Raw genomic sequence first — 11,944 nt, forward strand, 5'->3', positions numbered from 1 at the left:
CTATCTATCATCTATCTATCATATCTATCTATCTATCTATCTCTCTATCTATCTATCTATCTATCTATCTATCTATCATCTATCTATCTATCATCTATCTATCTATCTATCATCTATCTATCTATCTATCTATCTATCTATCTATCTATCATCTATCATGTATCTATCAAAGGGAAATACCACTCACTCATCACCAAATCTCCAGAATCGTAAAGCCTACAAATTTGAAATTTGGCACGTGTGTTCCTCTTGGCTTTGAAGTGCTTGCTAAGAAAGGATTTTTTGACATGACCTTCAGATCATTAGTATTTCTTATACAGTAATTAACACGCTCTGTTGCTAAGGAGTTCTACTCCCCCTCCCCACCTGAAAAGAACTCTGTTCCAACTGCCAGTTGCCTCACATTCTGTTACCTCAGTTCAAACTGGCAGATGTTCCACTCCTTCATATGTAACTTCATACCACAATACCAATCCTGTGAGGGATTTGGGTTGAGAGAGAGTTACTGGTCTAAAGTCAGGCAGCCGTCTTTCATGATTAAGGCAGGACTAGAACTCACACTCTCCTGGTGTCTCCTGGCTAAAGTCATACAGTCAGTTTTCATGTCTAAGGTGGATCTAAAATTCACAGTCTCCTCGTGATTGGCTCAAAGTTACCTAGCTGGCTTTCATTCTTAAGACCAAACTAGAACTCACAGTCTCCTGGTGATTGGCCCAAAGCCATCCAACCATCTTTCGTGCCTAAGGCAGGACTAGAACTCACAGTCTCCTGGTGATTGGCCTAAAATCACCCAGCCAGCTTTCATGGCTAAGGTGGATCTAGATTCATAGTCTCCTGATGATTTGCTCAAAGTCATCTAGCTGACTTTCATTCTTAAGGCGGAACTAGAACTCACAGTCTCCTGGTGATTGGCTTAAAGTCACCCAGCCAGCTTTTATGGCTAAGGCAGGACTAGCATTCACACTCTAGCCTGTTAATAAAAGACTATGAGTTTCCGATTCGAATTGCTTTGAGTGAACATTTACATTTGCAAAGTTGCAAACATGAAAACTTTGCAGTAGTACAGTTAAAAAAAGTTTGCTAAATGATGTTTGCATTTTATTAAATTGATGTGAACTTGGAAACTTTTGCTTTAGAGTGCCATTTACTAGAACAACTTAATTGCACTGTAGATACTTTTTGCAATGCCAGTTATCCTGCAAGATTTATATTTTCCCAGCAATGCACAACAATCTCAATGAATATTTGGGGAGGCCAAGTTTGCAGGGATCAAAAGAGTCTGTACTATGAATAATCTGAAACACCCAGTCTGTTTATTTCTTTTTAAGCACAGAGGAGACATTTTTCATCCAAATGAAATATGATCGTGCTAACCCAGAAAAAAAACCCGTTGTTGCAAGCATTTATTTTCCCCCACTCCCCCTTTGAGATGGGATTGAGGTTACTTAAAGCATTGCACCAATTAAATTCATGTTTCCTGACTTCAGTATTGGCTTCAAGGCAGCTTTTGGAACACTGAAATATTTTCATAGATAAAGAAAACTAGCAGCGGCTGAAAAATTCATCTGCCCCCTTTTTTAACATTACCATTCAATTTAAAAGAAGAAGGGGGGGGAATGAGACGTTACATGAACTTTTCCATGGTGAGCAGTTCCTTTGTGCATACAAATTGCCTGAAATGGTATAGGTTCTCCTGCTTGAGAAGGGGGCTGGACTAGAAGACCTCCAAGGTTCCTTCCAGATTCTATTCTATTCTATTCTCTATTTCTATTCTAGCTCTATTTCTATTCTAGTCTCTATTTCTATTTCTATTCTATTCTATTCTCTATTTCTAGTCTATTCTCTATTTCTAGTCTATTTTCTATTTCTAATCTATTCCAATTCTATTCTACTCTATTCTCCATTTCTAGTCTATTCTATTCTCTATTTCTAGTCTATTTTATCTTTTCTAGTCTATTCTAATTCTATTCTATTCTATTCTCTATTTCTATTCTATTCTCTATTTCTATTTCTATTCTCTATTTCATTCTATTCTATTCTATTTCTATTTCTAATTCTATTCCATTCTATTCTATTTTCTACTTCTATTCTATTCTCTATTTCTATTTTTAATTCTATTCTATTCTCTATTTGTATTCTATTCTCTATTCTCTATTTCTATTTCTAGTCTATTCTCTATTTCTATTTCTAATTCTATTCTATTCTCTATTTCTAATATATTCTCCATTTCTCTATCTAATTCTATTCTATTCTATTCTATTTCTATTCTATTCTATTCTCTATTTCTATTCTATTTATTCTCTATTTCTATTCTATTCTATTCTCTATTTATTCTATTCTATTCTCTATTTCTAATATATTCTCCATTTCTATTTTTAATTCTATTCTATTCTCTATTTCTAGTCTATTATCTATTTCTATCTCTGTTCAATTCTCTATTTCTATTCTATTCTAAGTTTCACTGGAGAAAACCCATCTAATATTTCCTCTTGGGATAAATATTTGCGACAGTTGGAGTGTCCTGGAGTCACGTGATTCCCTCCTCCTGCGACCGTCTGTCAGGGAAAGTCAATGGGGAAGCCAGATTCACTTTAAAAATTGTGTTCCTAACTTAACAACTGCAGTGATTCACTTAACAACCCTGGTTGGAATGTGCCTAAAATGGGGCAAAACAGCTGATTGTCATGGAACCTTTCCCCCCCACCTTTTAAAGCATTTTTTTCTGCCTGTTTGGGCGAATAGGCAGGGAAAAAAATCTTTAAAATATGAAGAAAAAAAAGGTTCCCACAATCACACGGCTCCCAGCTCAGCCACACGATCCTTGGAAGCTTTTTTTTTTTTTTACTACTGTTGCACGGAACCAACAACAATCATCCCCCGTTTTGTGCGAACAGGTGTGAACCGGTAGCATTTCACCCCTGTATTTCCTGGGATCATGTGATCACCTTTTGTGACCTGACACTCGGCCAATAAAGAATTCTATTCTATTCTATTCTATTCTATTCTATTCTATTCTATTCTATTCTATTCTATTCTATTCCAATCACTGCAGCATCATGGTTACATGATCAGATTCAGCCACTTGGCAATTGACTCTATTTATGACGCTTGAAGTGTCTCGGGCTCAAGTGATTCTTTTTTGCGACCTTCTGACAAGCAAAATCAATGGAGAAGCCAGATTCACTTAACAACGGTGCTACTAACTTAACAATGACAGTGGTTCGCTTAACCACGGTGGCAAGAAGGCCGTAAAATGAGAGGCAAAACTCACTTAACCACTGTCTCATTTAGCAACAGAAATTTTGGGCTGAATTGTACCCGTAAGTCGAGGATTTACTTGTAAAAGGTAATTTAAGTAACCTTTAGTTTGGCTTCAGCCTCCTTGTTTTCCTTCCTGGTTTTCTAATAAAAAAAATCTCTTCTGCTTTGCTAACTTGTGAAATTCCACACTCCCACCAACCCTTTGACCCAGCAAACAGCGGGATACGAGTTTTCTTCACTTGGCATGTTTTATTCATTGTGTAGACAAGTCATCTAGGATTGTGTCTCCAAGCCAAAACTATTTTTATTGAGGCTTTTTTCATAAATGTTCCAAAAAGTGTATTGTGACTTAGAAAACTGGCATCCTCAACCTTCTCCTCCTCCAAAATTAAGCTGCCAGTTCAAATTCCCCTATGGTTTTTGTAGTAGAATCTGGCTGCTAGATGGAGTAAGATCTGCTGAAGAAAGCCATCTGAAAAAGTGATAGAAAATCATCTAAGTCCAATCCAAATTTCCATATTTCAGTGGAAAAGCAGAAAGGATCCATACATTAATTGGAGATTTAGCCTGATTCACACACACTCAAGTGAAGTATCCCCACAATTCATATATTTCTACTGCAAGAAGCGCAAAGCTATTCATGGGTGGGAAGATTTATATCAAAATATGTTTTATTTCTATACTGTCTCCATCTTCCCTTAAACGTTAACCGAATCCACAATGGAATGAGAATCCTGTCTCCATTAGATAATAGACAGTTAAGCTAAAACTAAGTTACAGTATTTTTCAGAGTATAAGACGCTTCAAAGTATAAGACGCACCTAGCTTTTGGGGAGGAAAACAAGAAAAAAATCTGCCTCAGCCTCCCATCAATTTGCCTCCTTGCAGCAAACAGCCCATTTCATTTCAGTACAACTTGATTAGCACATTCAGCTGTTTCTTGGGTCTCCCAACAATCAGCTGTTTCAGGCTGCAGGGATTACTATAGACTATTGCCGCCGTTTTCCGCCTGTTCTGGGTGACAGGGACTGGAATGGGTGGAAAATGGGGCACATAGAGGCCATAATGGGGCACACAGAACCCAAAAATGGGATGTGGAGGCTGAAAATGGGGCAAGCAAAGGCTGTAATAGTAATGGCAATCCCTGCAGCCTGAAACAGCTGATGGACGGGAGGCCGATCCAACCCGAAAACCAGCTACTTGTGCTAAGCAGTCAGTGCTAAAGCTGACACTGAAACGGCTGTTTGCTGTTTGCTGCAAGGGGACAAATTGGTGGGAGGCAAAGACCAAAGGTGGGGGTCAGTGGATGGGCGGGACTACATTTGGTGTGTAAGACGCACTCAAATTTTCACCCTCTTTTAGGGGAGAAAAAGTGTGTCTTATACTCCAAAGAATACGGTAATCAAGTAAAAATGGCAAACTGGGGAAAATCTTTTACTCAAATTTCCTTGAACCCCCAAATAATTACCCTGACTTAATCAGTGCGTGAAAGAAGAAGGTCCGTAAACACAGAGAGTTAATTAAAATTGTCTCCCAAAGGAACTGCATGTTCACCAGAATAAATATTGCAGATGACATGTGGCTACACATACCCGTGTCCCTCAAGTGTCTTCCTACAACAGGGTGTCAAACCTGCAGTGTCACATTGGCATCATGTGACATAATGGGACTTTCCCCCTCTTTGCTAAACTGGGTTTCGGCATGCCCAGTGTGTGATGCATTTGGCCTGTGGGCTGCAAGTTTGACAGCCCTGCCTTCAAGTACGCCCAGTGATGGGTTCCGGATCCCATTCCAACCGGTATGGTTGGAACAGGCCCAGCGCCATCCACATGGGCGCACACAGCGCATGTGCACACATGTGCAGCGCACGCATGCGTCTTAGTGCCTCCGCAAGCTTCCATGATGCTCCAGCTGCTCAGCGGAGCATCACGCAGACGCTGTATGTGGCATGCGCGGAAGCGCCAAAGACTTAAAGACCGGTAAGGAGATTGGGCGGGCAGGTGGACCCTCCGGAGCACCGTACCGGAATGGTATTCAGTGCTCCAGGGAGACTTCGGTACGCCCGTACCGGGGCATACTGCCTGCAACCCACCATTGCAGTACGCCCCTCAAGAGCCACACTCAGAACCAGTCCCCTTATAAAACAACTCTTTATGCCCCATTTTCTCTGTAGCTACTCCCACAGGCGAATGTCTTGCTTTGGAGACTAAATAAATCTCCTTTACTTACAGCTTCTCTCCAAGAAGCTCTTCCCCTCTGATAGGTGGTGGGAATGGAAGGATTTATATTCCTTGCAGACAGCTGGTCATTTGCGTCCTTTTAGAGAGTCCTTGAGGCCACCTGGAGGTTTATCTGTGTCCTCAGGTCACCTGAGTGGGGCAAACAGATGTGGAGCCTTCTTGGAACTGTTGAGTGTTGTAGACTGAGATCCATGATGTCATATCCCTCCCTCGGTTGAGAGACAGCTGTTCAATTTTGACGTAGATGGCCTCTTTGACTTCTCTTTCAAACCAACGGTCTTCTCTGTCCAAAATGAGGACTTTCCTGTCTTCAAAAGACTGGACTTTGTCTTTTAAATGCAGATGGACTGCTGAATCGAATCCTGATGGATTTGTTCTGCTATGTTGGGCCATGCGTTTGTGAGTGTTTGTTTTGATTTGCTCCTGTACAACCCTGGGTTTTGTAATGGCTCCTCCCCTAACTTAAGAAAGTAAAGACTCTTGAAACGGATTATTTCAAAAGGAACCTTTAATCAAGCAGGATGGAAACCATTAGAGGCAAAGCAGCATCTGAAACCCTTTAGGCAATGCAAGTGGGATTAAACTGATAATGACCCCTCCCCTTTGTCCGAATGCAGATTCTGACCAATACAACAGGTATGAAGATGTTTCCTTAACTCTTCTGCCTTGAGAGTTGAATAAAACACACGTTCCCATGGCTATCTCTAGTTAGACATTAAAGTAAGATATCCCACATGGCCATCATAAACATCCCTCCAGAAGTGCTGGGACCTTCAGTCTTCTGGTGGCAGGAAAACAGTTGTAAAGTTGTAAAACTCAGTTGTTACAGGTACAGCTATGATTTAACTCCGAGGCCCCCCTCCTCCCAAATCAATGGCAGTATCACTGACAGGTTGAGTTGGAACCCCAATTATTCTTTTGATGCATGTATCCTACTGCCACCCTTATACCCAGGAAGAGAGGTTGGTCCAAAGTTATTCAGGAAACTCCCATTAGTAGTTGATGGGTTTGATTCTTCAATCCAAAATTCTAGAATATGGCAAGAGTTTTATGGGATGTTACATTAAAATTGCTCTCAGATCAGTTTGGGGTTCATCCAGCTGCTTGATGCCTTTAGCTGAAAAATTCAAGGGTTATTAGCTTCATCACTTTTGACAGATTGCCAATCAGCTCCTACTTTACATGTAGTCTTGGATTTACAACTGTTCATTTAGGGAGCGTTTTGAAGTTACAACGGAACTGAAAAAAGTAACTTACGATCGTTTTTCACACTTACCACCGCTTACAGCTCACTGCCAGCAGTTCGATTCTCACTGGCTCAAGGTTGACTCACCCTTCCATCCTTCTGAGATTGGTAAAATGCGGACCCAGATTGTTGGGGGCAATGCTGACTCTGTAAACAGCAAATAGCATTATGAAGCAGTATATAAGTCCAAGTGCTATTGCTATTGAGCAGGCAGCTGGATTAGAAGACTTCCAAGGTCCCTATTTCTCCTTATTTTATTCTGTTTTATTCTGTTCCTATTCATCCATTTGAACTGAGTTCCAGGACCATTGATGGACTCAATTACATCAGACTTACAGAGTCCCATCTAAATAGAATTGCATGGGATGTGAGAGAGTAACTTTCATTTTAAGAAGTGCACTGCTGGTACACAGTTAATAATATGCAAAAATATTTCCTCAATGCCCTAGAAATTGACATTGTTGTGAACAAGGGGTGTAGTATGATTCTTCTCAAGGAATATTGCGTGAATCAAATCCAATGTGAAAGTCCACCCATGGAGTTCAGTGTTTCAAACCCCAAAGACAAAATCCAAATCCAGCTAGAAAATCAAGGAGTCTACGAAATATCATGCAAAATCTGCCCTGCCATACATAGGACGATACCTCCCACCTACCAGACATCTGGAAACCCCCTAGTCAACAAACGAGCCCCACCCACCACCCAGGCCGTTACAACACAAAACAACAATGGACACACAGCCAGCACCAATCAGCATCAATCTACCAATCATGATACAACCACACAACCAATCAATCCACTTACTGAAACAAAGCCAGCACTCCATACACCCCCACCACCAATTTATAGAAAGACGGCAGCTCCAATCATGCTTTAAGCCCAAAACACCAGCCTGAAGATGTATGTATGTATATTTGCAGCGAAGAATTTGCAGCGAAGCTTTTAATAATTAGATTTCATCCTTCATTATGAAGCACGACCTTCATAAGATACTATTTGACGGTCTTGATGAGCATCTACTGTATATTTAACCGTTAGTAGAACAGGTCTGATTTTTATTTTTTTCTATTTTCCTTGGAAAGAAATATTTCTCACCATCATTGCCTTGAAGCCATGAAAGCTGTGCTTTCTCTTAAGATTTTAAGGATAGGGAGTGAGTGGTTTTTTTTTTTAAAAAAAAAACACTTTATTTATCGTTGATTTTTTTGTTTTGTTTTGCATTGATATATTGCATTCCAAAATGTCACCAAAGGGTGAACACCTAGATTGCAAACTGGAGCTGTTTAAAATATGAGGTTTGGATTCCAATGTTGCAGACCAATTTCCACTGGCCAATTTTGGAAATATCCCCTTCATGCTTAACCTAAAATTGTTGTTCTGCCTCTTGGCAGCGTAATTAAGAGTTTGTGAACTGAACTTCTCGTATAGCAGAAAGAAGATTTCCAAGTTACAGAAGTACATTTCCAGGAAATATTTTTCTTGCAGTTGAAAAGTAACTTGAATTGTCTTTTTTTCTTTCCTTCTTTCTTTCTTTCTTTCCTTCTTTCTTCCTTCCCTCCCTCTTCTTTCCTTCCTTTTCTTTCTTCCATTTCTTTCTTTTCTTCTTTCCTTCCTCTTCCTTCATTCCTTTTCCTTTTCTTCTTCTTTTCTTCCTTTCTTCCCTTCCTTTTCTTCTCTTCTTCCTTTCCTCCTCCATCTTCTTTCTTTCTTCTTTCTTTCTTTCTTCTTTCTTTCCTTCTTCCTTTCTTCTTCCTCCTTCCTTCCTTCCAATCTCTCTGTCTTCTTTTCATCTTTTTTTCTCTCTCTTTTCTTTCTCCTCTCCTCCCCTACTTCTCTTCTTCTCTTTCTCTCCTCTTCTCCCCTTCTTCCCTTCTTTTCCTCTTCTCTCTCTCTTCCTCCTTCCCTTCCCTGCCATTTTCCCCTTTAATGATGGAGCCAAGAGACTAAAACGTCATTTATTTATTTAAGCAGACAGAAGTCATTCAGGTGAAAAAAAAACCATAGAACAGATGGTCCCCAGATTTTCAAATGACATCAAAAAGGTGGTTTAATCAACACTTTAGAAAAGAAAACTAGGTTCCGGGCGATCTTAATCAGGTACAAGAAAATGACATCCATTTCTAGGATTCGAAAGGCAGACATGTAAATAACAGAGTAAACCTCTTTTTCTGTGGCTCCCAGTATAACAAGCTTGAACCAACAGATGTAAGAGGGAATTCCAAGTGAACGTTAAGCCTTTCACTGTTTGCAAATGCGATGGATTTCATTTGTACAATTGAAACAGAACCCGTGGCCAGAAGAGATTAATGTCTTCCAGACATTTATCATTTCCTGATAGCGAGCAGAACTGAGGCCAAAATGGGGCTGCTGAGAAGCACAGGGGTGGGAACAAATATTTAAGTTTGCAGAAAAATAAAACATTTTTAAAAAATCCCAAGCAGTGGGGAACTTCAGCTGATACAAAATTCAACATGATTCGGAAGTGCCAGCAAATGAAATTCTGACTGTACAGGTAACACTTGATTTACAACCACAACTGTGCCCAAAATTTCTGTTGCTAAATGAGACACTTTGCTAAGTGAGTTTTGCCCCATATTAGATCTTCTTGCCATGGTTGTTAAGCGAATCAATGCAGTTGTTCAATTAGTAACATGGTTTAAGTGAATCTGAGCTTCCCTATTGATGGAAAGGTGGGAGGGGTCAGCCGGGGATGGGATTTGGAGATTCTCTGAACTGGTCATAATGTTAGCTATGGGTTCTCCCAAACCTGGGTGAACCTGTAGCAGTCCACCCCTGAGTATTTCACATTTTGTTAATGACTCTAACCTTTCTTTCATAACACCTTAAGAAACAGGAAAGACGGAAGGAGGAGCCATATCACGATGTTACAACATGCGGTCTCAATACTCTGAGACTGCCATTGACACTTTTGCCGCTGGGGGGTCCATTGAGACCTAAACCGTCCCGTAGAGATGGTCAGGAAGACAAAGCCTTGCTGGACTCAGGGATTTTGCAAAATCCCGATAGTCCCAAGGGAAGTGTTTCAAGCCCGCGGTGAACAGACCCTAGGCTGATGAAGTAGGGATGCTCCGGAAGGAAGGAAGTGAAAAGAGAAAGTGAGTCCATCTGGTGAGGTATTTTTCTATTTTGCTAAGACTGCCCAAAGAAATGTTTCTTTAAAGCCAAATTGATCCTTAAACAAAAGAACTGAGCGGTGAAAATTATCCTAATTGGATCGCTGTGGAAAGGTTTTTTTTCCTTTGTCATTGTAACTATTTTTTGTGGATTGGAATGCTCATCACGTTTCCATTTCTCCTCGTAAAGTGAACGGATTGATTTTTTCCTTCTGCTTCTTGTTGCTTATTTTTTAACTTCTGGATAAAACCTTCCTTTTTATTTTAACAATTCTTCCTACTACTTGTTATATAAATCACACCAAAAGCAATCTAAAGAACTTTTTTTCCTACAGAAGGTGAAAATTAATTGCCAGTTGGAGTTTTTTTGAAACAATGTATCTCTTTCTTTTTGACTTCATAACTTTGCAGCTGAAGGGTTTGCAACTTGTTTACAGAAACTGATAAAGAGCCAAGGGCACAATTGTTTTCACACATTCCTCTGAGAATTATTTGGCAGAGAAAGAAAGAAAGAAAGAGAGAGAGAGAAAGGAAGGAAGGAAGAAAGAAGAAAGAGAAAGGGGGAACAGAACCTTCTCCTTTGAACAGCATAAAATTTATTTATATTTATTTATTTATTATTTATTTGTCTTTTATGCGCCCCTCTTGTATGTGCGCGTGCACACACAGACACACAGAGGAATCTTTGCCATTGGCATGCAACTTTCAGTCTGTTTCCACTTCCCTCTCCTTCCTAGCCCACTGCCAGCATTTGACGGGGCAATTTTTCAACTTAGCTGTAGGAATGGAAAACAAAATAAGTACATTCTGTCTCCAAGTTCCTGAGCTCGTCTAATTTACTTTCTCACCGAAACAACTGTTCTGCTGCATCTCTCCATGGAGAAGACAACCCAAGATTTGTCATAACCTCCACCATGGGTTTGCTATCATTGCCCTCCGAAGCTCTTGGCCTCTAAGAGAAGAGGTGATATTCAGCCAGTTCTGACTGGTTCTGGCAAACCAAGAGCATAATTTTGAGTAGTTTGGAGAATCAACAATATAACTTTCTGGCTGGTCTTGCCCCATCCCAGCTGATTGGCGTGGTTGGTCTATTGCTACCTCCCGAGTCTCAGCTGATCGGCTGGGTCTTCTTTGATGCCCTGCGCAGGAGAACGGAGCTGGAGAGCAGGTTAGTGGGTGGGAAGGGAATGGGGATTTTGCAGTATCCTTCCCCTGCCATGCCCACCAAGCCACGCCCCCCAAGCCAACCATGCCTACCAAGCCACAGAACTGGTAGCAAAAAAATTGAATCCCACCACTGCCTAAAGGTTCCCTTTTCCTGCTGTAGTTAGCTCTGTGAATTGTTCTGTGGAATGTGCACCCAAATGTCTCAGCTGGATGGTGGCTAACCATTATGTTCCCTATCATTGACCCCAAGATGCTAAGAAGACCTCAGGCAGCTGAACCAGAGGTGGGTTGTTACCAGTTTTGGCCCAGTTTGGCCAAACCGGTAGTGGTATTTTGGCCTGGGTCGCCTGGGTCGCCAGTGACCCAGGCTGGCCACGCCCCAGAACTGGTTGCTCAATCGGTGCTGCGTTGCTGGCATGTTGTTAGTGTGCGCATGTGTGCAGTTCACTGTAAAATTGTCTGTGCAGGCGAAGGCATGCATGCGAAGCCGCACAAGTGAACCGGTAGTAAAACCAGGGAGCAACCCTCTTGTAGCTGAACAGAGAGGGAAGACAGGGCAGGCAATGTTTTGAACCACCCACAAGCTTTGCAGAGCTACTCTGAGTGAAACAAAAAGGCCAGCTCATTTAAGATTTCACCAAGGCTGCTGCCAAGACAGGAATGAAGGAACAAATGGATGAATGTATCTCCCAAACTTAACCACCACTTGACCATGCAGGGAAAAGAGTGATGCGTGTTCAGATCCCATGTGAAGACACCTTCATGATCAACCTAGGAATAGGAGAAATTCTCTGACAGTGAGAACAATCACGGAGAGAGACCGAGTGGAGACCGAGTGGAGCAAGTGGCCAGTTTTAAGTTTCTGAGTGTTACCATAAAAGAGAACCTGACCTGGA

The sequence above is a fragment of the Thamnophis elegans genome, chromosome 8 (genome assembly GCF_009769535.1).
Source record: "Thamnophis elegans isolate rThaEle1 chromosome 8, rThaEle1.pri, whole genome shotgun sequence".
NCBI lineage: Eukaryota > Metazoa > Chordata > Lepidosauria > Squamata > Colubridae > Thamnophis > Thamnophis elegans.